Raw genomic sequence first — 23,224 nt, forward strand, 5'->3', positions numbered from 1 at the left:
TTATTTGTAAAACAAATTGAAAACCATTTATCATTTTCCTTCCACCTGTATGTGCCACTTTGTGTTGATCTATCACATAAAATCCCAATAAAATACATTTACGTTTTTGATTGTAACATGACAAAATTTCAAAGGTTATGAATGCTTGATAGTATTTCGGTTTACTCGTCCTTAGATATGGTGGCTACATGAATGTTCTCTTTTCACATTTTGTTGCCTTTATTTTAACCTGGAAATTGTGTAATTTCCTCACTTAGTGTCATAGGGTAACAACTCGCACTAAGTGTGTATGTTTGTAGAGTCATTTGGCACAGAAACCCCATTTTGAATGTTGCATTAGAGAAGTCCTTAGCAGATAAAAGCAACATGCATTGAACACATCCTTTTGATTCTGGCTCCTGTAGGGCATCAACAAAAAGAGGCAATATTTTAAGCAGATTATATCCGTTCTGCACAGTAGTATTGCATTGGCAGTGGTTACAGTACATAAACATTATTTTCTTACTGTGCTTGGCGATGTATGAACATTTTGAACGATTCTAGGCTGCTGCAATTTTCATGCTGCAGCTGCTTTATACTCCCAGCTTAGTACTGGTTGAGAGAGGTAAATGCATAGGACAGCATCATATCTAGGCAAATATTTACCAGTCTCTCTATTACTATAAAGTATGCATGACTGTTGTCTTACTGTATTGTTAGAAATAAGAATAGTGAATGGCATAACATAACATGTATTCGATGTAATGAAAATGCACAAAATGACAAAGACTATAAATTACTGAGGCAGTCACGGACTGGAAATCATTAAAGGAAGATGGAAAGCTGTTAAATCAAGATGATGTGCTCCAACACTAAAGGAAATAGATAAATTCTCCAATTTTTCATTTATAAACACCAGGCAGTCTGCAGTGCATGGGCGGACTGACCATTCGGGCACTCGGGCACTGCCCGAGGGCCTAATGCCACTAGGGGGCCCCATCAGGGTTGCCAGCCTCAGTAAAACCAGGGACAGTATGTAAAAATCTTGTTTTTTTTTAAAATCCCAAGATTATAGCTGCCCCGACTCTCCAGTACCTTTTCAGTGTGTGTATGTGTATTCTATGTGTATGTATACTGTGTGTGTGTATATGTGTGTGTCTGAGTGTACTGTGTGGCCCTATTATCTATTGCCTGGGACCCCATAATCTCCTATTGCCCGAGGACCCCATAATCTCCTATTGCCTGGGGGCCCCTGCTGCAGTGTTACCAGTTTGTTGCCGTAGATATTTCAGAACCAATATGTCTTGCTAAATCGGCAATGTGCTATTTCCAGCATGTTATCAATGCATCGCAATACGTTCTGTTACTTTAACCACTTGAGACCCGCGCTGTAGACGAAAGACGTCCACAGCGCGGCTCTCAACTGCCGGGTGGACGTCCCTGGACGTCCTTTTATTTGCATTCCCCGCGCGCGTGCCGCTGGGGGCGCGCAGTGGGGAAAAAATGTGCCTGGCGCATCGCGGAGATGCCGATGTGTGTGCCTGGCGGCCGCGATGTCCGCAAGGTACCCACGATCGGCAGTGACAGCAGGGACGTGGAGCTCTGTGTGTAAACACAGAGCTCCACGTCCTGTCAGGGAGAGAGGAGACCGATGGTGTGTCCCTTGTACATAGGGACACAGCATTGGTCACCTCCCCCAGTCAGTCCCCTCCCCCACAGTAAGAATCACACCCAGGGAATACATTTAACCCCTTCCTCACCCCCTAGTGTTAACCCCTTCCCTGCCAGTCACATTTATACAGTAATCAGTGCATTTTTATAGCACTGATCGCTGTATAAATGTGAATGGTCCCAAAATAGTGTCAAAAGTGTCTGATATGTCAATATCGCAGGCCTGACAAAAAAAAAAAAAAAATCGCAGATCGCCGCAATTACTAGTAAAAAATAAAAAAAAATCATAAATCTATCCCCTATTTTGTAGGCGCTATAACTTTTGCGCAAACCAATCAATGTAAGCTGAAAATTGGTCTGGGCAGGAAGGGGGTTTAAGTGCCCAGTAATGAAGTGGTTAACCTCAGTCTTCTATTTACATCTTAGAAGATAAGCATATCGTTTATCATTGAAAAAATATCCACAGTAAGACGTGCCTTCCTTTCCATCACACGGTATGCAGCATGGTGGACATTTAATCAATGGTGTAAGTAATGGACATGAACATGGTTGTTACAAATCATTTTGCTCAGGATTAGAGCTGGATATTATCATTATTTAGGAACCTAATCTGATTCCATCACTGGATTCCTAGACTAGACAACTGTCCCTGATTTGGAACAAAGTCCCTCTGTCCTTCTTTCCTCCTTATTTGTGCATCATTTTGGTCTGATCTATATAGTTAATTATTATATAAAATGCACTATTTATCTTTCAAAAGTGTTTCCCAGTGCTAAGTCTTTCATCCAATTTCTAAATGGTTGTATTTGTAAATTTCAAAAGCCAATATAATAGAATATTAGTGGTTAAAAAAAAAGCACTTGTGGGTTTAACCACAAGTTGAGGTAGAAATGCGTTGCACAGAAGAGGTGACCGCCCGCGGCTGCTCCTGTGATGGCTGTGATCTTCCGACACAGCGAAGCACAGTTTGGGATATGGGCGCTGTGATTGGCCGTGTCCAATCACAGCCTTCACAGTTTGAACAGAAACACGTGTCTCTGTTTTAATCAGTGTCAGTGAGATTAGGAAGTCAGTATCAGGGAAGATCTTACACAGAGAGCTGTCACAGATCACACAGACTGCAGCCATCCCCACACAGTACACCAAGCACTGTCACTACTGTCTCTGTCCCATAAACATCTGTCCAAGTGTCTCCATGAACTTCTGTCCAAGTGTCCCCATGAACATCTGTCCAAGTGTCCCCATGAACATCTGTACCAGTGCACAAATCATATGTCACAGTGTCCCATGAACATCTATACCAGTGCACAAATCATATGTCACAGTGTCCTAAGAACATCTGTACCAGTGAACAAAAACATCTGCAAAACATCTGCAATTGTGTTCCATTGCGACACCAACACCTGTCAGTGTCTGCCAGTGGACGATCAACATCTGTCAAAGTGTACAAAAACATCTGTCAGTGTCCCACCAATAAATAAAAAAAATGTAAAGCACCCCTGTCCCCTGTGCTCGCATGCAAAGGCAAACGCACACGTTGATGCCGTACACATGTATAAACGGCGATATCGCACCACACATGTGAGGTATCACCGTGAACATCAGAGTGAGAGCAATAATTCTAGCACCAACCAATAAAGTCTTATGAAACATCGCCTATGGAGATTTCTAAATACTGACCTTTTCCACCATTTCACAAACGTGCGCAATTTTGAAGTGTGACATGTTTGGAATCTATTTACCTGGCGCAAACAAATATTTAATATTTTACCAACAATTTAGGTGGCATATTGTCACTGTGTGCATTGTAGTTCAATCTAATGTATTTATGTGTTAGTGTGTAAATTTACGTTGCAAAAACTGCTGCGCAAATACAGTGTGACATAAAAATTTGGAAAACCGACCATTTTATTCTCCAAGGCTTCTGCTACAAAAATATATAGTGTTTGGGGGTTCTAAGTAATCTTTTTCAGAAAAATACAGATATTTACTTGTAAACAAAATGTATCGGAAAAAAGGCATGGTCTTAAAGTGGATAATGGCTGAAGTTACTCCTTAGATGTTGGACCTCTCTATGTACATAGACTGTGAAAAGGTCTCACACATATGGGATCACCATACTCAGGATGCAAATCTTCATTTTCCAAAGAATTGTGGGGAAAAATTACAACTTAAAAAAAAATGTCACGCTTCTTTCTAAATACCTTGGACAGTATACTTTCCAAAAATGTAAGGGCCTCAAGAAATGAGATAGGCCGTCAGTACATCAGGTGTGATCAATTTTTAATGATTAATACCATAGTTTGTAGATGCTATAACTTTCACACAGACCAAATAATATAGATTGATTTGGGTTATTTTTACCAAAAAAATGTAGCAGCATAAATTTTGGTCAAAATTTATGAAGAAAAATTACTTATTTGCAAAAACAATTTACAGAAACTTGGAAAAACTATTTTTTTTCAAAATGTACGGTCTTTTTTCATTTGTAGCCCAAAAAATAATAATAAACTCAGTGGTGATTACATAGCACCAAAAGAAAGTTCTATTTGTGTGAAAAAGATGGTAACAATTTTATTTGGGTACAATGTTGCATGAGTAATTATCATTCAAAATGTCACAGCGCTGAAACCTGAAAATTGGCCTGGGCAGGAAGAGGGGAAAAGTGTCCAGTATTGAGGTGGTTAACTAATCTTTTTTTTTGTATAATTTCCCTTTAAGGGGGAGTAACAGAGGGTGTGTCCTATGCCTACATACTTTTGCTAATAGGTGTCCCAATTTTCCCATCTCAAAAAGTTGAAGTCTGCACTAAGACGAAGTCAGATTTTTGACATCCCCTGCAGCAAAAATTTCATTTTTGGTAAGATACTCCCAATAGGAATCACGTCTAAAGGGATGCAGAACCTGAAATTTTCCTTATTAGAGCCCTGCAGGTGCAGCAGCTGGTTGATAATTATGCAACCACTCCCATTAGATTCACTTGGGACATAGGCACAGAGAAACACACAGGGATGTCTTCAGAATAACAAAAGGTAGGAATCTGCAACAATGTTTGTTAAAATCCTTGTAATGTACATAGATCACCCAAAGGGGAATGTTTTTTTCTCAACAAAAGTGGAGTTACCTTTTAACCGCTTGCCGACCGCTGCACGCCGAAATACATAGGCACAATGTCAGCGGTGGGCAAATGGGGGTACAGGTACGTCCCCTTTAAAATGCGGCATTGTGGGCGCGCGCATGCCCGCTGCGTGCTTAGACTCGATGTCGGCCGGGGGCCTGCAAACGTGTCACGGAGCGGCAGAATGAGGAGATGCCTATGTAAACAAGGCATTTTAAAATATTGCTTTTTTTCAAAATGGTCGTTCTTTTTTTTGTTTATAGTGCACAAAATAAAAATCGCAGAGGTGATCAAATACCACCAAATGAAAAAAAGGTATATAGTCACGCTAAATGCTTAAACAAATAAGTTAAAACAAACATGTACGTATTCCAAATACAATTCAAACAAATTAATCATTGAAAAATAATTGTGAATAAATAATAAAGTGAAAAACATTGATCCCCATACAAAGAACATAGATGTGAAAGTCCAATAGATGTGAATGTCCATATGACAAGTGAATAAACAATTAAGTTCTCATCCTTAGCCAAATGAGAGTATTCTACCACTATTGTGAAAAATCCTTAAGTGATATGGTCCAATTATGCCAGAAAGTGAGAAGCACAGCCAATCCAGTGAAATCCTCCACCAAAAAGACAGACCCGTCCGTTTAGAAGAACACGAGCAGTCCAGGAAAGGTTATGTCAGTGCGCCGCTCGCTCCGCCCTACTAGTTTCGTGAGGAATCATGTCTTCCAGGGGCTGTCATGCTGATATATACCGTTATGGAATGTGGAGAGTATTATTAGCACGGTCCTTGGAGTATCAAAGCCCAGCAGCTTTTTTATCTACATGCTACCTGGGGTCCCCCGTAATCAAGGGACCACCGGGCTCTGGTAAACAGATCAGTGTGCTTTTTGGTGGAGGATTTCACTGGATTGGCTGTGCTTCTCACTTTCTGGCATAATTGGACCATATCACTTAAGGATTTTTCACAATAGTGGTGGAATACTCTCATTTGGCTAAGGATGAGAACTTATATGTTTATTCACTTGTCATATGGACATTCACATCTATTGGACTTTCACATCTATGTTTATCTAATCCTCATATTCTTTGTATGGGGATCAATGTTTTCACTTTATTATTTATTCACAATTATTATTCAATGATTAATTTTTTTGAATTGTATTTGGAATACGTACATGTTTGTTTTAACTTGTTTAAGCATTTAGCGCGACTATATACCCTTTTTCCATTTTTGACACTGTTTTATATTGCACAGTTAGTCGCAGCTTTTATTCATTTATTTGTTTCACTAGCAATTTTTGTTTTCCTGTGGCCGCACAGGTTCTTCTGTAAATTAGCGCAATTTCCCCCCACTTTTCTTTTACCAAATACCACCAAATGAAAGCTCTATTTGTGGGGAAAAAAATGTCAATTTTGTTTGGGTGTAACGTCGCATGACCGCACAATTGTCAGTTAAATTATGCAGTGCCGTATCGCAAAAAGTGCTCTGGTCAGGAGGGGGGTAAATTTTTCCGGGCTGAAGTGGTTAACAAATATGTTCAAGTATAAAATCTCTGCGTTGGTCTAGAATGATTGAATAGCTGCTGCTCAAGACCAGGAATGGAGTAAAAAAATTAAATATAAAAATAGTGTGCTATTCCTGTGCAGAGTAACTTAATATAATAAAAAAATAATGTTATGACATAGCTTGGTGCATGTACAACAATAATACTGAATATAAAGTGTTATGTCTCACTAAAGTGAACCAGTGATTACAATTTAAGTGACCAATGCATACAAAACAGTTGTATTAAAGTGCTTGTGAAAATAATGTCCAATAACCCTTTCATAAATGAATTGGTATCTGTGTGACTGTTTATCCAAAAACAAAGTTCATGCCCATCAATGTGATACAATGTATCAGATGGAATCTGTTCAAACAATCTCATGTGTTGATATATATCACTGAAAATTGCAAGGTGTCTAATACATCCCACTTCATAAAAATCATCTGTGTTTTGAGATATGAAGAGCCATATAATAAAATTGGCCTCTTACCGAATGTGATGGATCCCTATGACAGATCAAACTCGCTGTATGTATATGACCACTGATGTAGATGTTACTCTCTCCACTTACTCATGTCCATGTGCTTCAGAAAGGCTAAGGCCCCGTACACACGACCGGATCTATCCGCTGGGATTGATCCGCGGATCAGTTCCAGCAGACAGATCTGGTCGTGTGTACGGCCTAGCGGACATTTTCAGGTGGATAAAAATCCAGCCGACGGATTTTCAGCGGATAAAAATTTCTTAGCATGCTAAGAAATCTATCCGCTGGAATCCTGTCCGTCGGACTTATCCGGTCGTCTGTACAGACTCACCGGATAAGTCCGTCCGATCCCATCCCTCGCATGCGTCGTATTGATTCGACGAATGCGTAGAAGTATTTACCTTCCAGGGTCGCGCACGTCGCCGCGTCATCATCGCGGCGACGGCGTGGCCACGTCACCGCGGATGTATTCCGCGGGGATTTTGATCTGATGGTGTGTACAGCCATCAGATCAAAATCCGCCAGAGGATTTATCCGCTGGAAACGGTCCGGCGGACCGTTTTCAGCGGATATCCTCTCGTGTGTACAAGGCCTTAGGCCCCGTACACACCATAGAATCCATCCGCAGATAAATCCCAGCAAATGGGTTTCAGCGGATAGATCCTATGGTGTGTACACGCCAGCGGATCTTTTTCCGCGGATATATCTCCCCTGGGATGGATTCCAGCAGATCGGATATTTGCTGACATGCAGAACATATCCATCTGCTGGAGTCCATCCCAACGGATGGATCCGCTGGTCTGTACAGACTCACCGAATCCATCCGTCCGAAGGGATCCCCCGCATGCGTCGTAATGATTTGACGCATGCGTGGAATTCCTTATATGACAGCGTCGCGCACGTCGCCGCGTCATAATCGCGGCGACGGCGCGACACGTCATCGCAAGAGGATTTCGGCGCGGATTTCAATGCGATGGTGTGTACACACCATCGCATGAAAATCCGCCGAAATCCACGAGAGGATAAATTCTATCGTGTGTATGGGGCCTGAGACTCAGGTCATTCAAAGACCACAGCATTGGATTACAGTGGAGCCTTGGATTATGAACATAATCCGTTCCAGGAGAATACTCGTAATCCAAAGTACTCGCATATAAAAGCGAGTTTCCCCCATTGAAGTCAACGAAGAAACTAAAATAATTTGTTCCGCATTGAATTCAATGGCATGCAATAACGCATGCGGCCAGAGGCAGGGGCGCCGGAAAGCCTCGGAAACGGACGGAAAGGCCGAAGGACAGTTCGGCTGATCTCGGCAAACTTCGGAAGGACTCAGTACACGGTCGTGTGTGCACTTTAACGAGGGGGGAAAAAACGTGCATGCTCAGAAGCAAGTTATGAGACGGGGAAATTAGCATAAGCAGCCCAAAGGGTGGCGCCATTCGAATGGAACTCCCCTTATAGTGCCGTCGTACGTGTTGTACGTCACCGCGCTTAGCTCAAGCATTTTTTTCACAATCGTGTGCATGCAAGGTAGGCTTGAGAGGAATCACGTCGAGAATTTTTTTTTTTTCAATAACATGAATAATGGTCGTATGTGCGCTGCATTAGAGTCAATTTTCGTGACGAATGTGCTTACTCCATTATGAACGGTAGTTTTACCTGAACGAGCGCTCCCATCTCATAACTTGCTTCTGAGCATGCGCTGATTTTTCACGTCATTAAAGCTCACACACGACCATTTTTTACAACCCGAAAAATGACATTGTTTAAAACATCGTTAAAAAATGCAGCATGCTCAAATTTTTTCTTGCCCATTTTTTAGAACCCAAAAAATGATGTGAAGCCCACACACGATAATTTTAAATTACATTTTTGAAAAACTTAGTTTTTTACAAGCCGAAAAATGATTGTGTGTACGTGGCATAAGCCTATTTCTGACATTTGTTGCTTGCCAGTTAAAATTTTTGATAGAATATTACTTAGAACCCCCAAACATTATATAGGAAGTTATCAGATCACAAGATTCCTGGCAGGATCAATACACGTTTTTTGTACTCATTGAAGAGATGCTGTATAACAAAACACTTTGAAAGGTATATTTTGCAGACCAAAGGGGAGTAAATAGGAGAAGTTCATTATACAGGTTTCAGAGCTTCAGACCTTTTTAAACTGATGCTGTTACATTATTTATGCATTTTTGATACATTCCAGTGTGGTTTCCCCCTCCTTTTATTTTTCATCTAAATTTAGACTGTGCATTTTGCCACCTTCCAGATTAGTTTTATACAGAAAATATGCAACATGTTCTATTTTGGTTGACTATACTGGAACGCACCGCACTGGTGTGAAATAGGGCCATTGACATCAATGCTAAACACTGTCCATGTGTTTGATGCAGAATAAAAATGCTCTGGACTGCATCTGGTGTGAAACAGCCCTGAGCGCAAGAAAGTTAAGTGTCAGCAAGTAAAGTTTTTGGTTTAATTTTTTAAGTTATCCTAAATATATCATAGAGTTATATAATGAATTTCTCCACCTTTTCGTGTACTACAATGAGAAGTTTTTCTAGCTGCTGTAATTCATTTGTGATGTGAGAAATTAAATACATTTAAATTCCATTTAAGTAAAGCCCACATTATAGTCTTGTTGAACTTGAATTGATCCACAGAGATTTATAGGTAGAAGGTGTACAAATTGATGCCCCTGTAGTTGTAATCTCTTCACTTTCTTGTTGCTTGACTTCAATAAATATTTAATGAATTTGAAAGACTTTGACAGCTGCTTGTACATATATTAGAGACCAAAAAAACACTCACCTTTAAGTGCCATACAAGACAAAGAGATGTTTCCACAGCCGATATTCAAAGCCTTTTTATGGCTTCTAGTGAGGTCAGTCTGCCAAAAACTAAAATCGCATTGTCTGCTAGTTTTTTTTAATTATATGGGGATGCCGTAATTTAGATCTCTAAATTAAATATCCGTTTTGTGTGGGCTCACCCTCCAAAATGTGCTGGCTTTTTTACAGTCCTGCTCAACAGTGCTAACTCATAAATCGGTATGGATTACACAGAATATAGGTGTTGCTGAGTCAGTGGGAATTGGTGGCTTGTACTTAGGGTTTAACCACTTCAGCCCCGGACCATATTGCTGGTCAATGACGGGCCCCTTTTTGAGATTCGGCACTGTGTCGCTTTAACTGACAATTGCGCGGTCATACGACGTGGCTCCCAAACAAAATTGGCATCCTTTTTTCCCCACAAATAGAGCTTTCTTTTGGTGGTATTTGATCACCTCTGCGGTTTTTATGTAGCACTAACCCCGAAGAAGCCGCTGGTTAGTTTGGAATCAGCGTATTAAGTTACCAAATTCTTCTGTCTAATGGCGATGCTTGTGAGTGTGGATAAAAGAACAAGTGTCCAGCAGGTAGCTTGAGGGTTTTTTAATGCTTTATTCCAGAGCCAACAAGGTCAACATCAACATGACACACAGTATAGGAAAAAGGTTGATGAGTAGGAAGGACTTGTAGCATCAGGCCTTGGATATCAAAAACATAGAGAGCAAGCCTGCTCTCGGCTCAGATAATTTAAACGTCGCCACCCTCGCCAGGGTGGGTAAGTGCCCCTTGGACAGGCAATTAACTTGGGCCTGGCAGCCAAAAGGTCGCTCGCAATAATCAGATCACTGGGAGGAAACAATGCCTCTGCCACAGGCGTAGTACATTTTCTTGGTATCATTGAAGTTTAAGGATAGCGAATCCTCCCAGTAAGTTTTGTTCTACAGGATCACCCACTGACAGCAAAAGAAAAATACCTGTCACGTAGCGCGGTGATTGGATCCCCGGTGGTTCGTCCAGGCCTCACAGACAACCTCTGCACTTAGGTTCTCCCGAGCCAATCCCCACTGTTCAGCCTCCAGCTTAGGATCTGGAACCCAGCAAGCCGCTGGGGTCCGTTTCTTCATCAACGAAAGGCTCCGCGAGGTGCACAGCCTCGACCCGACCGGCCATGAGGATGGGGCCCGCGGATGCGCGCACCCTAAAGGTGGATCTCGGGCCCCGCAGACTACCCAAAAAAATGGCCGGTGCTCCAGATATACCCTCCGCCAGCATGCCCAAAGAGGGGAACTCCTCCGATTGGCTGCTGGGGCTTCCGTCAGAACCCCTATAGCGCCAACTGTCGCCCAGGGGTGGGAGCGCACCCCTGGACACACAGACCGACCCAAGAGGCAGTTCTGAACTGGCACCAGCACAAACTAACAATTGGTGAATTGGAGCAAGTGAAATCTCCCATTCCCCACTAACTTTAGCGTAACGCCCCACTAACAAAAAAGGGGGGGGGCTACATTTATTTTTTGCACTATAAACAAAAATAGAGCGACAATTTTGAAAAAAAATGAATATTTTTTACTTTTTGCTGTAATAAATATCCCCAAAAATATATAAAAAAATATTTTTTTTCTCAGTTTAGGCCAATATGTATTCTTCTACATATTTTTCGTAAAAAAATCGCAATAAGCGTCTATTGATTGGTTTGTGCAAAAGTTATAGCGTCTACAAAATAGGGGATAGTTTTATGGCATTTTTATTAATATTTTTTTTTACTAGTAATGGCGCGATCAGCTATTTTTATCGGTACTGCAACCTTATGGCGGACACTTCGGACACTTTTGACACATTTTTGGGACCATTGGCATTTTTAGAGCGATCAGTGCTATAAAAATGCATTGATTACTATAAAAATGCCACTGGCAGTGAAGGGGTTAACACTAGGGGGCGAGGAAGGGGTTAATTATGTTCCCTGTGTGTGTTCTAACTGAAGGGGGGGTGGGACTGACTAGGGGAAATGACTGATCGCTGTTCATACATTGTATGAACAGACGATCCGTCATCTCTCCCCCTGACAGGACCGGGAGCTGTGTGTTTACACACACAGCTCCCGGTTCTCGCTCTGTAACGAGCGATCGCCAGGCAGGGATCGCGACCGCCAGGCACACGCGTCGGCACCAGGGGCCAGCGGGGGGCGCACGCGTCCCTATTGGCTAAAATGCGAGATGACGTATAGCTACGTGATCTCATGCAGCCGAGCCAACCTGCCGCCGTATAACTGCGGCTGCTGGTCGGCTAGTGGTTAAGTGATAACTGTACTTTCAGACAAACTACAGTTATCCTTTTTGGTCAACCCCTCCTGACCTAAAATAATCCCCCCCTTCCCCACTCGCCAACCACATACTTACATGAATCAGACAACTGAGGAGTGCGAAAATCTATATAGCCTTCATCAAAATCTTCTTATGACTGGCTGTTCCTGTGCAGCCCATCCAAATACAGAAGACTTTAGGGATTGGGGAGCCCTTAGAATTTTATGGGGATCCATGGCATAGGTATATCCAGAGGAAATATGAATTTTGGCCAGAGTCTCTGAGGATTCCTGAAGGCCATGGTGTCAGTACTAGGATGCCTTTAGGACCCAGCACAACTCACCTGACAGCCTTTGCCTTGGAAACAACAGTGATTGGCCAGCTCACCCTAAATCAGCTGTATCAGCACTCAATCAGTGCTTGTGATAGAGTTGTTAGCTTTGTGTGCCACTGTTTGATCCAGCTGATATTTGCTCTGTGTATTGTATCCTGTAATCCTATTTTTACAATAAAAAGCAATATTTTTTGGAGTGCGGCTGTCCAGACATTTCCCTTAATTTTGTTTTTCGTGTATGACCCGGCTTGTTTGACCCTGCTTGCTCGCTTCTGATTCGGTACCGTTTGGACTCTGATCTACCTGTGTATGACCCAGCTTGCCTAGACTACGCTTTGCCTGATTCTACTGTAGTACCTTCATCTGCAGTGGTGAACTACAAGCACCAGCCAACATCTATGTTCATCTGCAGCGGTGAACTACAAGCACCAGCTCACATCTACCTTCATCTGCAGCAGTGAACTACAAGCCCCAGCTGACCTGCTCTGTTTAGACTTGCTCATGGTATGTGTTCTTGAACTCTTTGCATAATAAGCACACCTGAACTGTTACCTGTTATCTACTCCTAGCCTGACATTATCACTAGCCATACATAAAAAGGGAAACCTATCATGGATCCTGAGCAGGCTCGGTTGTTTGCACAGAAACTTTGCCGTTTATCCCATCAAGTTCAGGAAATGGCCACAGAGCTCACCAAGGTGCAATTCCCTTCTACTACCACCGCTACAAAAACTCCATCTGAACCAAAAATTCCTTTGCCTGACCGGTTTTCTGGTGACTGTAAAGGGTTTTGCAACTTTAAAAGCAGCTGCAAATTATATTTCAAGTTAAGGCCATCCTCGTCTGGCTCTAAAACTCAGAGGGTTCAAATCATTATCTCTCTCTACTACAGGGTGACCCCTTTAACCTGGAACCAAACCATCCAGCCCTGCTAACAGTAGATGCCTTCTTTGAAGCCCTTGGGTTGCTATATGATGATCCAGGTCATGCTGCTACTGCAGAATCAACCCTGCGTAACTTAAAGGGGTTGTAAAGACAAAAATATTTTCCTCTTAAATTAAAGTCTGACAGTAGCTGATAAAGTAAAAAGTAATGTTTTGCATTATAACTAGTTTGATGCCTGTTGAAATCAAGCTGTTTTATTCACCTCCGTCACTCCTGAATCATCATTCTCACTGACTTCCTGGTTTGCAGTGCGCATTCATTATTGCTACATCACAGCCTAATGGGAACTACAGTTCCCATTAGGCTTAGCCTCCATGCCTGTGAGGGATAAGAGAGCATCTTCATGAAGGGCTGTAGTCATAGGGAGGGGGTGAGCACATTCTGCTTTCCACCATGCAAAACGTCTCAGATGCTGGTGGAAAGCAAGAAGAGGAGTGACAGGAAATGGCATTTTCAAACCTGGATTACTGTATTTTGGAGGTCAAAAGGAAAAACAAGGTAAGTGATATTTAAATGCTCTAGCTTACAGCAATCAATTGATCTAATAAAAAACGAACCTTTATTGTTCCTTTAAAGCAAGGAACTACCACAGCTGAAATGTATTGCTCAGAGTTTCGCAGGTGGGCCCCCGGAATCTGACTGGAATGATGCAGCTCTCCACAGCCAGTTTAGAATAAGCCTTTCGGATGCAATTAAGGATGCTCTGGTCAACTTCTCCTACCCAGCCTTACTGGAGGAGGCTATGTGTCTAGCCATTAGAATTGACCGCTGCTAGCAAGAGAGGAGGTGAGAACAAACTACGGCTGTGTCAAACTATATATCTCCCTTGCCACCTGAATATTCCACCTCCAGTGCCAGATCTGGGGAAGAACCTATGCAGTTAGGCTCCAACCAGTTATCTGCCCAGGAACACACACGCCGGCGTAACATGGGACTCTGCTTATATTGCGACCTCAAGGGTCATATCAGGGGCGGATCCAGAGTCTAGTCTCGGGAGGGGCACTGTCGGAAAATAAGGTGTTGCTTACAGAACTGTATTTAACTTATTTAACATATCATACGGTCCTAACCTTGTTTAAAACAGTGACACTGTTTTAAAGTGTTACATGCCTCTCAATCCTGGTGTAGCGCTCACCTCCGAAGGAGCCGCTGGATAGTTTGGGATTGGCGTATTAAGTTAACCTCTTTCTTTTAGTCTAGGGGTGACACTTGTGAGTGTAGGTACAGAGCGAGTGTCCAGACATCAATTAAGTTTTAAATGCTTTATTCCAAGGCCCAACATGGCCAACATCAACATGGCACACTATAGAGAAAGGTTGACAAGCATAGAGAGAACTTTAGTATCAGGCCCTGGATATGAAGGAAAGCAAGCCTGCTCTCGGCAATAATTTAGCTCAACTTGTCGCCACTCCAACTAAAGTGGGTAAAGTGCCCCCGGACAGGCGGTTGTCACAGGCCTGGCAACCGGAGCGCCACTTGCAAATCACTGGGAGGAACAGACCTCTGCCACAGGCCCGACTCAAGGCCTCTGCCACAGGCTTAGAAATTTTGGATATGGAGGATTGAATGGAGCTAATCCTCCCAGTTAGTTTAAATAAGGGTCACCATTTGACAGCTTTAGTGTACCTGTCATGCAACGTGATGACCGGATCCCCGATGGTTCGTCTAGGCCTCCTGGACAACCTCTATCTCTAGGTTCTCCCCGAGCCGTTTCCCACCGTGCAGCTCTCAGCTTAGGATCCTCTCAATGAAGGTCTGGGACCCAGCAAGTTGCTGGGGCCCCTCTCAATGTCAGGGTGAAGCTCCGCATGGTGCACAACTTCGGTCAAGTAGACCACGGTGGCAGGGCCCATGGATGTGCATATCCTGAAGGTTGATACCGCACCTGGAACTTGGGCCCCGCACAGAACAGAACAGAACATGGCGGTTGGCACAGATATACCCCCCTCCAGCATGCCCAAAGAGGGAAACACTCCTCTGATTGGCTGCTGGGGAAGGTGGGTCTGTCAGGACCCCTCTAGCGCCAACTGTGGTAACACACCCCTGGAATGCAGACTGACCTACAGGACAGTTCTGAATTGACAACAGCCCAAATGTCCATAGATTGTGAATGGAAGTAAACTAACCCTCCCATTCCATTAACTTTAGTGTAGTGCCCATACTGAAAGTAAGGGGGCGCTACACTGGCATCCCATTTATTCCGACTGAGACACACAGCCGATTTATCCCAATATGACATGTTGGTGCAGGTCCCTGAACACACCCTGCATGCATTCTGGGACCCGCATGCATGACATATTGGGATATAGCGGCTGTGTGTCTCAGTAGAAATAAATGGGATGCCGGCATTGGGATGCGTGTAACACTTTAAGCATCCCCAAGCCAGTAAAAGACAGTTCTGCATGTTAGACGTATGTCTGCAGCATGCACTGTGTGAATGAAGCCTAAAGATACATTTTTCTGTCATTCTATATCATCATTATAATCATGATAATCACACAATACTGGTGCTGTGGCTCAATGCACCTGTACTGTGTGATTATCATGATGATAATGATAGGTAATTGTAATATGGCACATGGAGGGGGTTAATGTACTCACTGATGTATTACTGACCAGTGATAATTAATAAACCATTTGTGCTGCATTAGTGGCATTAGTGGCAATGTTTAAAGCGGGGGTTCACCCTATAAAATTAAAAAAAAAAAAAATTTTTCTTCTAGCCTAAAATTCGGCATTGTAGCGCGAGCTACAGTATGCCGGTCTTAATTTTTTTATCGCCGTACTCACAGTGTAATCGTACATAGTAGATTCCGGGGAATGGGCGTTCCAATCCAGACGGAAGGTGATTGACGGCCGGCTCTGGCGCGTCACGCTTCTCCGGAAATAGCCAAAATAGGCTTGGCTCTTCACGGCGCCTGCGCATAGTCTGTGCGCAGGCACCGTGAAGAGCCGAGACCTACTCCGGCTGTCTTCGGGGAGCGTGACGTGCCAGAGCCGGCCGTCAATCACCCTCCCTCTTGAAAGGAACGCCCATTCCCCGCGGGCAGTCAGAATCTACTATGTACGATTACACTGTGAGTACGGCGATAAAAAAATTAAGACCGGCATACTGTAGCTCGCGCTACAATGCCGAATTGTATGGTAAAATGTTGTTCTGCAGGGTGAACCACCGCTTTAAAAAAGGGTAGCATAAAAGGGGTTAATTAACACTGATGGTGCCACTGACTCTCATTAATGCAACACAAAGGGGTTAATTGCCACTGGTCAATAATACATAGGTGAGTAGATGAGGGATTAGTGATCGAAAGTCCTCGTAAAGATACGGCACCTCATCCCTGGTTTGGTTGAATGAAGGGATTTGGAGGGTACGGGATTATTGCGGTGCCAAAATAGAAACCAAACATATAATTTATTTATAAAAATAAGAACATTTTATTAAATTACAAAAAGATAAAATCTGGTTCAAGTAACAATAGAGCAAAACAGATCGTGGGAGCAATACATAGAGATACAGGTCATAGATCAAGTCTACCCAACTAGTTTCGCCAATCATTGGCTTCGTCAGGGGATTTAAGACAAGACCATCTCTGTGAAAGGCTCTAAAGAGATAGAACAAAAATAGTTTAACAATGTCATCAATTCCATAGAATACAGTAAATGTTTTATTTTTTAGAGCCAATAATTCAAAACCTAAATAGTTTGGCTAGGACATGTGGCGAGGCATCGAGAACCATGGTCCCACAAGGATTGGTACACAAGGTAGCCCTCCCTTCCCCCATGGAGCCCCCATACAGAGCCACCACACATTGTGCGGGTAGGCAAAGATATCCCTATGGGGTAGATAGAATGGAAACCTACCCTTTGCTCCCCATGCAGCCCGGTAGGGTGTCCCCTCGGAGTGGGTATGGATCCAGTAGCGCAAAGCAGCGGCTGGGGTGGATGGTAAAGCAGGAAACAATGAGAATAAAGCCACATACCACATAATGTGAAAAGATTCAATAAATACAATATTAATATTGGTCATAATATAACGAGGAAATATATATCGCAACATGGCCAGAACCTACCTCAGGGAGTTAGTAATTAAAAAAACAACACAAGCGAAAAACGATTGCAGGGACACTGGACTAACAGTGGTTAGTGTGTGTCTAAAAAGAGAAAAAGGAGATGTATCAAAATCACTGATGAGAGTGAGATAGCAAAATTATGGCAAGACCTGTCTATTTACAAATGTTTGAGACAGACCTTACAAGTCAAGTCCAGATGACCTGGTTACAGGGCAGGGTCAAAGTTGTAGTTATGCAGTGGGTAGCAATAGCACCAGAACAGCCCAGTTTATAGAGATGGGGAAGTATTCCTTGGGGAGAAAGAAGAGGGAGGAGAAAATAAGTGAGTCCAATACTCTTGGTGAAATGCCAAGAATAGCTACAGTGAGAAATAGCTGTGTTCCAAAAGCGGAACTTACCGCACACGATGCGGATCCAGGTGTCAGTGTCCCTGACAGCAGCGGTGAGGCTGTGAGGGGAGGGCTTTTTATAGCCCCCCACGGCATCCGACAGTAACGTGATTAAGTCACAGGCCGCGTGTGCGCACATCGCTCCTACAAGCCCCATAATCCCCTGCGGCCGCATGACAGCGTCATAGATGGACACATAGCCAGCGTGCAACGCACAGCTGTGGGTGACAGAGAGGCGCGTGCACATCCGGAAGGTGGAAGAAAGGGGAGAGCGGAGCAAGCAAAAAAAACAAAAACAAAGATACAGGGACCAAAGAAAAAAAGAGGAATGCGACGTCCATGCTTGGCAATAACCACAGCCAAAAGGGCTACACACAAAATTACTCATGGCCAAATGTAAACACTGCCACCCGCCACATAATAAGCTAAGGGGATAGGAACGCACCAAAGCGAGGGATGACCGGGTTAGGACATGTGGGACCAAATGAAGGGATATGTGAGGGGTGGGGAAAGGGGGTATACTGTGCACCAAAAGGGGACCAGATGAGATCCATCCCACTCCCACTTGCGGGGGGATCTGTATATAGGTGTTAATGCCTAGCCAGAGATCCGAGCCAAAGGAGACGATTATTAAAGTGACAAAACAGTAGTAAGTTACTATAATCATAATGTATCTTAGGAACATCAAATACAAAGTAATTGTACCAATTTGAGCAGAATCAAAAATAAAACAAATATATGAACATTTATACAAATCAAAAATTTTATATAGACCCCAAATAATGGGGATTAGTCAGTTATATCAGCCTAAACCGAAGTGTACCCCAAAGGTGGAGGATGGGGCATGGTTGGTTACCAGAGTGGGGAAAGCCAATGGCCAATGGAAATGTGTGGGGGGAAGGAATGTCCAGACCACAAGAACTCCCAAATGCGGACAAATCACCAGATGCCGTAAAAATAATAGATTTATCATGCAGAAATTTATCATAAAAAGGGTATGAAACTAATATATTTGTTCAAACCAGGGAATTTAACTGGATCTAGTAAATGTATCCATTTGGTTTCGAGCTGAAGCAAGGTCTGATCAATGCCTCCGCCACAGACATGCAGGGGTACATGTTCTAATGCTGCAAAGCTTATAGAGTTAATATCGAAATCATGTAAGCAGCCTACATGTCTATTGAGAGCAGAGGCGGCTCTAGACTTTGTGAGGCCTTAGGCAAAACTTAGACCTGAGGCCCCACTCACGCCCATAATGGGAAAAATATTATAAAAACTATAAAAAATGAACTGTATAAATGCATATATTAACTTAAATAAATAACACTTCTGTATTACTTAACTGTAAAAGAGAAGGTGATACTGGTACACCATTCTGGGTGTACTGCAGGGGCGTTGTTAGGGCGGGGCTTGGTGGGCTGAAGCCCCGAATGGTACCCCGAAAAGCCCCGAGTCTCGGCCGTTTAATATAACATTATTAGCCCCGATTCGTCGGGCCAGGGAAAACTTTCATCTTTGTCAAGTGCAGACAGTGCTGCTTGTCAACAGACTTGCCGTGCGAGTGCGACGGACGCATCACGGTCCCGCCCGCGATCCCAGGATTGGCCAGTGTGAGATGTCCATCATAGGCGCGCTGTGCTGTTATGATGGACATCACAGTGGACAAATCCGCAGCCGGGACGTGATGACGCGTCACGCCACGCATGGCCGGACCCATGCGCTGCCTGCAAGCTGAGAAGGCGGCAATTACAATGCCGCCCGGCGCACCATGATGCGGCTCTGCTCCTGACAGCGCTGCCTGCACCCCACATCGCTGATCGGCTCCCGAACCTCCTCGAGTCCTGGCTGCATCTGTACCACGAGGTAGGTCACCCAGTGATTGTGTATGTAGGTCAGTGTAGTGAGGTCAGAGGTCAGTGTAGTGAGGTCAGTGTAGTGAGGTCAGAGCGAGGTCAGTGTAGTCTGGTCAGTGTAGTCTGGTCAGTGTAGTCTGGTCTCAGTGGTCAGTGTAGTCTGGTCTCAGTGGTCAGTGTAGTCTGGTCTCAGTGGTCAGTGTAGTTTGGTCTCAGTGGTCAGTGTAGTCTGGTCTCAGTGGTCAGTGTAGCCTGGTCTCAGTGGTCAGTGTAGTCTGGTCAGTGGAAGTGGAGTCTGGTCACAGGTCAGTGGAGTCTGGTCACAGGTCAGTGGAGTCTGGTCACAGGTCAGTGGAGTCTGGTCAGTGGTCAGTGGAGTCTGGTCAGTGGTCAGTGTAGTGTGGTCAGTGGAGTCTGGTCAGTGTAGTCTGACCAGACTACACTGACCACTGAGACCACAGACTCCACTGAGACCACAGACTCCACTGACCACTGAGACCAGACTCCACTGACCAGACTACACTGACCACTGAGACCAGTGTAGTCTGGTCTCAGTGGTCAGTGTAGTCTGGTCTCAGTGGTCAGTGTAGTCTGGTCTCAGTGGTCAGTGTAGTCTGGTCTCAGTGGTCAGTGTAGTATGGTCTCAGTGGTCAGTGTAGTCTGGTCAGTGGTCAGTGTAGTCTGGTCTCAGTGGTCAGTGTAGTATGGTCTCAGTGGTCAGTGTAGTCTGGTCAGTGTAGTCTGGTCTCAGTGGTCAGTGTAGTCTGGTCTCAGTGGTCAGTGTAGTCTGGTCTCAGTGGTCAGTGTAGTCTGGTCTCAGTGGTCAGTGTAGTCTGGTCTCAGTGGTCAGTGTAGTCTGGTCTCAGTGGAGTGTGGTCAGTGGAGTGTGGTCTCAGTGGTCAGTGTAGTGTGGTCAGTGTAGTCTGGTCTCAGTGGTCAGTGTAGTCTGGTCTCAGTGGTCAGTGTAGTCTGGTCTCAGTGGAGTGTGGTCAGTGGAGTGTGGTCTCAGTGGTCAGTGTAGTGTGGTCAGTGTAGTCTGGTCTCAGTGGTCAGTGTAGTATGGTCTCAGTGGTCAGTGTAGTATGGTCTCAGTGGTCAGTGTAGTATGGTCTCAGTGGTCAGTGTAGTCTGGTCTCAGTGGTCAGTGTAGTATGGTCTCAGTGGTCAGTGTAGTCTGGTCTCAGTGGTCAGTGTAGTCTGGTCTCAGTGGAGTGTGGTCAGTGGAGTGTGGTCTCAGTGGTCAGTGTAGTGTGGTCAGTGTAGTCTGGTCTCAGTGGTCAGTGTAGTGTGGTCAGTGGAGTCTGGTCTCAGTGGAGTGTGGTCAGTGGAGTGTGGTCTCAGTGGTCAGTGTAGTGTGGTCAGTGTAGTCTGGTCTCGGTGGTCAGTGTAGTGTGGTCAGTGGAGTCTGGTCTCAGTGGAGTCTGGTCAGTGGTCAGTGTAGTGTGGTCAGTGGAGTCTGGTCAGTGTAGTCTGACCAGACTACACTGACCACTGAGACCACAGACTCCACTGAGACCACAGACTCCACTGAGACCACAGACTCCACTGAGACCACAGACTCCACTGACCACACTACACTGACCACCGAGACCAGACTACACTGACCACACTACACTGACCACTGTGACCACAGACTCCACTGAGACCACAGACTCCACTGAGACCACAGACTCCAATGAGACCACAGACTCCACTGAGACCACAGACTCCACTGACCACACTACACTGACCACCGAGACCAGACTACACTGACCACACTACACTGACCACTGAGACCACAGACTCCACTGAGACCACAGACTCCACTGAGACCACAGACTCCACTGAGACCACAGACTCCACTGACCACTGAGACCACAGACTCCACTGACCACTGAGACCACAGACTCCACTGACCACTGAGACCAGTGTAGTCTGGTCAGTGTAGTCTGGTCTCAGCGGGGTCAGTGTAGTCTGGTCTCAGTGGTCAGTGTAGTCTGGTCTCAGTGGTCAGTGTAGTCTGGTCTCAGTGGTCAGTGTAGTGTGGTCAGTGTAGTGTGGTCAGTGTAGTGTGGTCAGTGGAGTCTGGTCTCAGTGGTCAGTGGAGTCTGGTCAGTGGTCAGTGTAGTGTGGTCAGTGGTCAGTGTAGTGTGGTCAGTGGAGTCTGGTCAGTGTAGTCTGACCAGACTACACTGACCACTGAGAGCACAGACTCCACTGAGACCAGACCACAGACTCCACTGAGACCACAGACTCCACTGAGACCACAGACTCCACTGAGACCACTGAGACCACAGACTCCACTGAGACCACAGACTCCACTGAGACCACAGACTCCACTGAGACCACAGACTCCACTGACAACTGAGACCACTGACTCCACTGACAACTGAGACCACTGACTCCACTGACAACTGAGACCACAGACTCCACTGAAAACTGAGACCACAGACTCCACTGACAACTGAGACCACAGACTCCACTGACAACTGAGACCACAGACTCCACTGACCACTGAGACCACAGACTCCACTGACCACTGAGACCACAGACTCCACTGACCACTGAGACCAGTGTAGTCTGGTCTCAGTAGTCAGTGTTGTCTGGTCTCAGTGGTCAGTGTAGTGTGGTCTCAGTGGTCAGTGTAGTGTGGTCTCAGTGGTCAGTGTAGTGTGGTCAGTGGAGTCTGGTCTCAGTGGTCAGTGGAGTCTGGTCAGTGGTCAGTGTAGTGTGGTCAGTGTAGTCTGACCAGACTACACTGACCACTGAGACCACAGACTCCACTGAGACCACAGACTCCACTGAGACCACAGACTCCACTGAGACCACAGAGACCAGACTACACTGACCACTGAGACCAGTGTAGTCTGGTCTCAGTGGTCAGTGGAGTCTAGTCAGTGTAGTCTGGTCTCAGTGGTCAGTGTAGTCTGGTCTCAGTGGTCAGTGTAGTCTGGTCTCAGTGGTCAGTGTAGTGTGGTCAGTGTAGTGTGGTCAGTGTAGTGTGGTCAGTGTAGTGTGGTCAGTGTAGTGTGGTCAGTGGAGTCTGGTCTCAGTGGTCAATGGAGTCTGGTCAGTGGTCAGTGTAGTGTGGTCAGTGGAGTCTGACCAGACTACACTGACCACTGAGACCACAGACTCCACTGAGACCACAGACTCCACTGAGACCACAGACTCCACTGAGACCACAGACTCCACTGAGACCACAGAGACCAGACTACACTGACCACTGAGACCAGTGTAGTCTGGTCTCAGTGGTCAGTGGAGTCTAGTCAGTGTAGTCTGGTCTCAGTGGTCAGTGGAGTCTAGTCAGTGTAGTCTGGTCTCAGTGGTCAGTGGAGTCTGGTCAGTGGTCAGTGGAGTGTGGTCAGTGTAGTATGGTCTCAGTGGTCAGTGTAGTCTGGTCAGTGGAGTCTAGTCAGTGTAGTCTGGTCTGAGTGGTCAGTGGAGTCTAGTCAGTGTAGTCTGGTCTCAGTGGTCAGTGGAGTGTGGTCAGTGGAGTGTGGTCAGTGTAGTCTGGTCTCAGTGGTCAGTGGAGTCTGGTCAGTGGAGTGTGGTGTCAGTGGAGTGTGGTCTCAGTGGTCAGTGGAGTCTGGTCTCAGTGGTCAGTGGAGTCTGGTCAGTGGAGTGTGGTCTCAGTGGTCAGTGGAGTCTGGTCTCAGTGGTCAGTGTAGTCTGGTCAGTGGAGTCTGGTCTCAGTGGTCAGTGGAG

This window comes from Rana temporaria, chromosome 6 (assembly GCF_905171775.1).
Source record: "Rana temporaria chromosome 6, aRanTem1.1, whole genome shotgun sequence".
NCBI classification, from domain to species: Eukaryota; Metazoa; Chordata; class Amphibia; order Anura; family Ranidae; genus Rana; species Rana temporaria.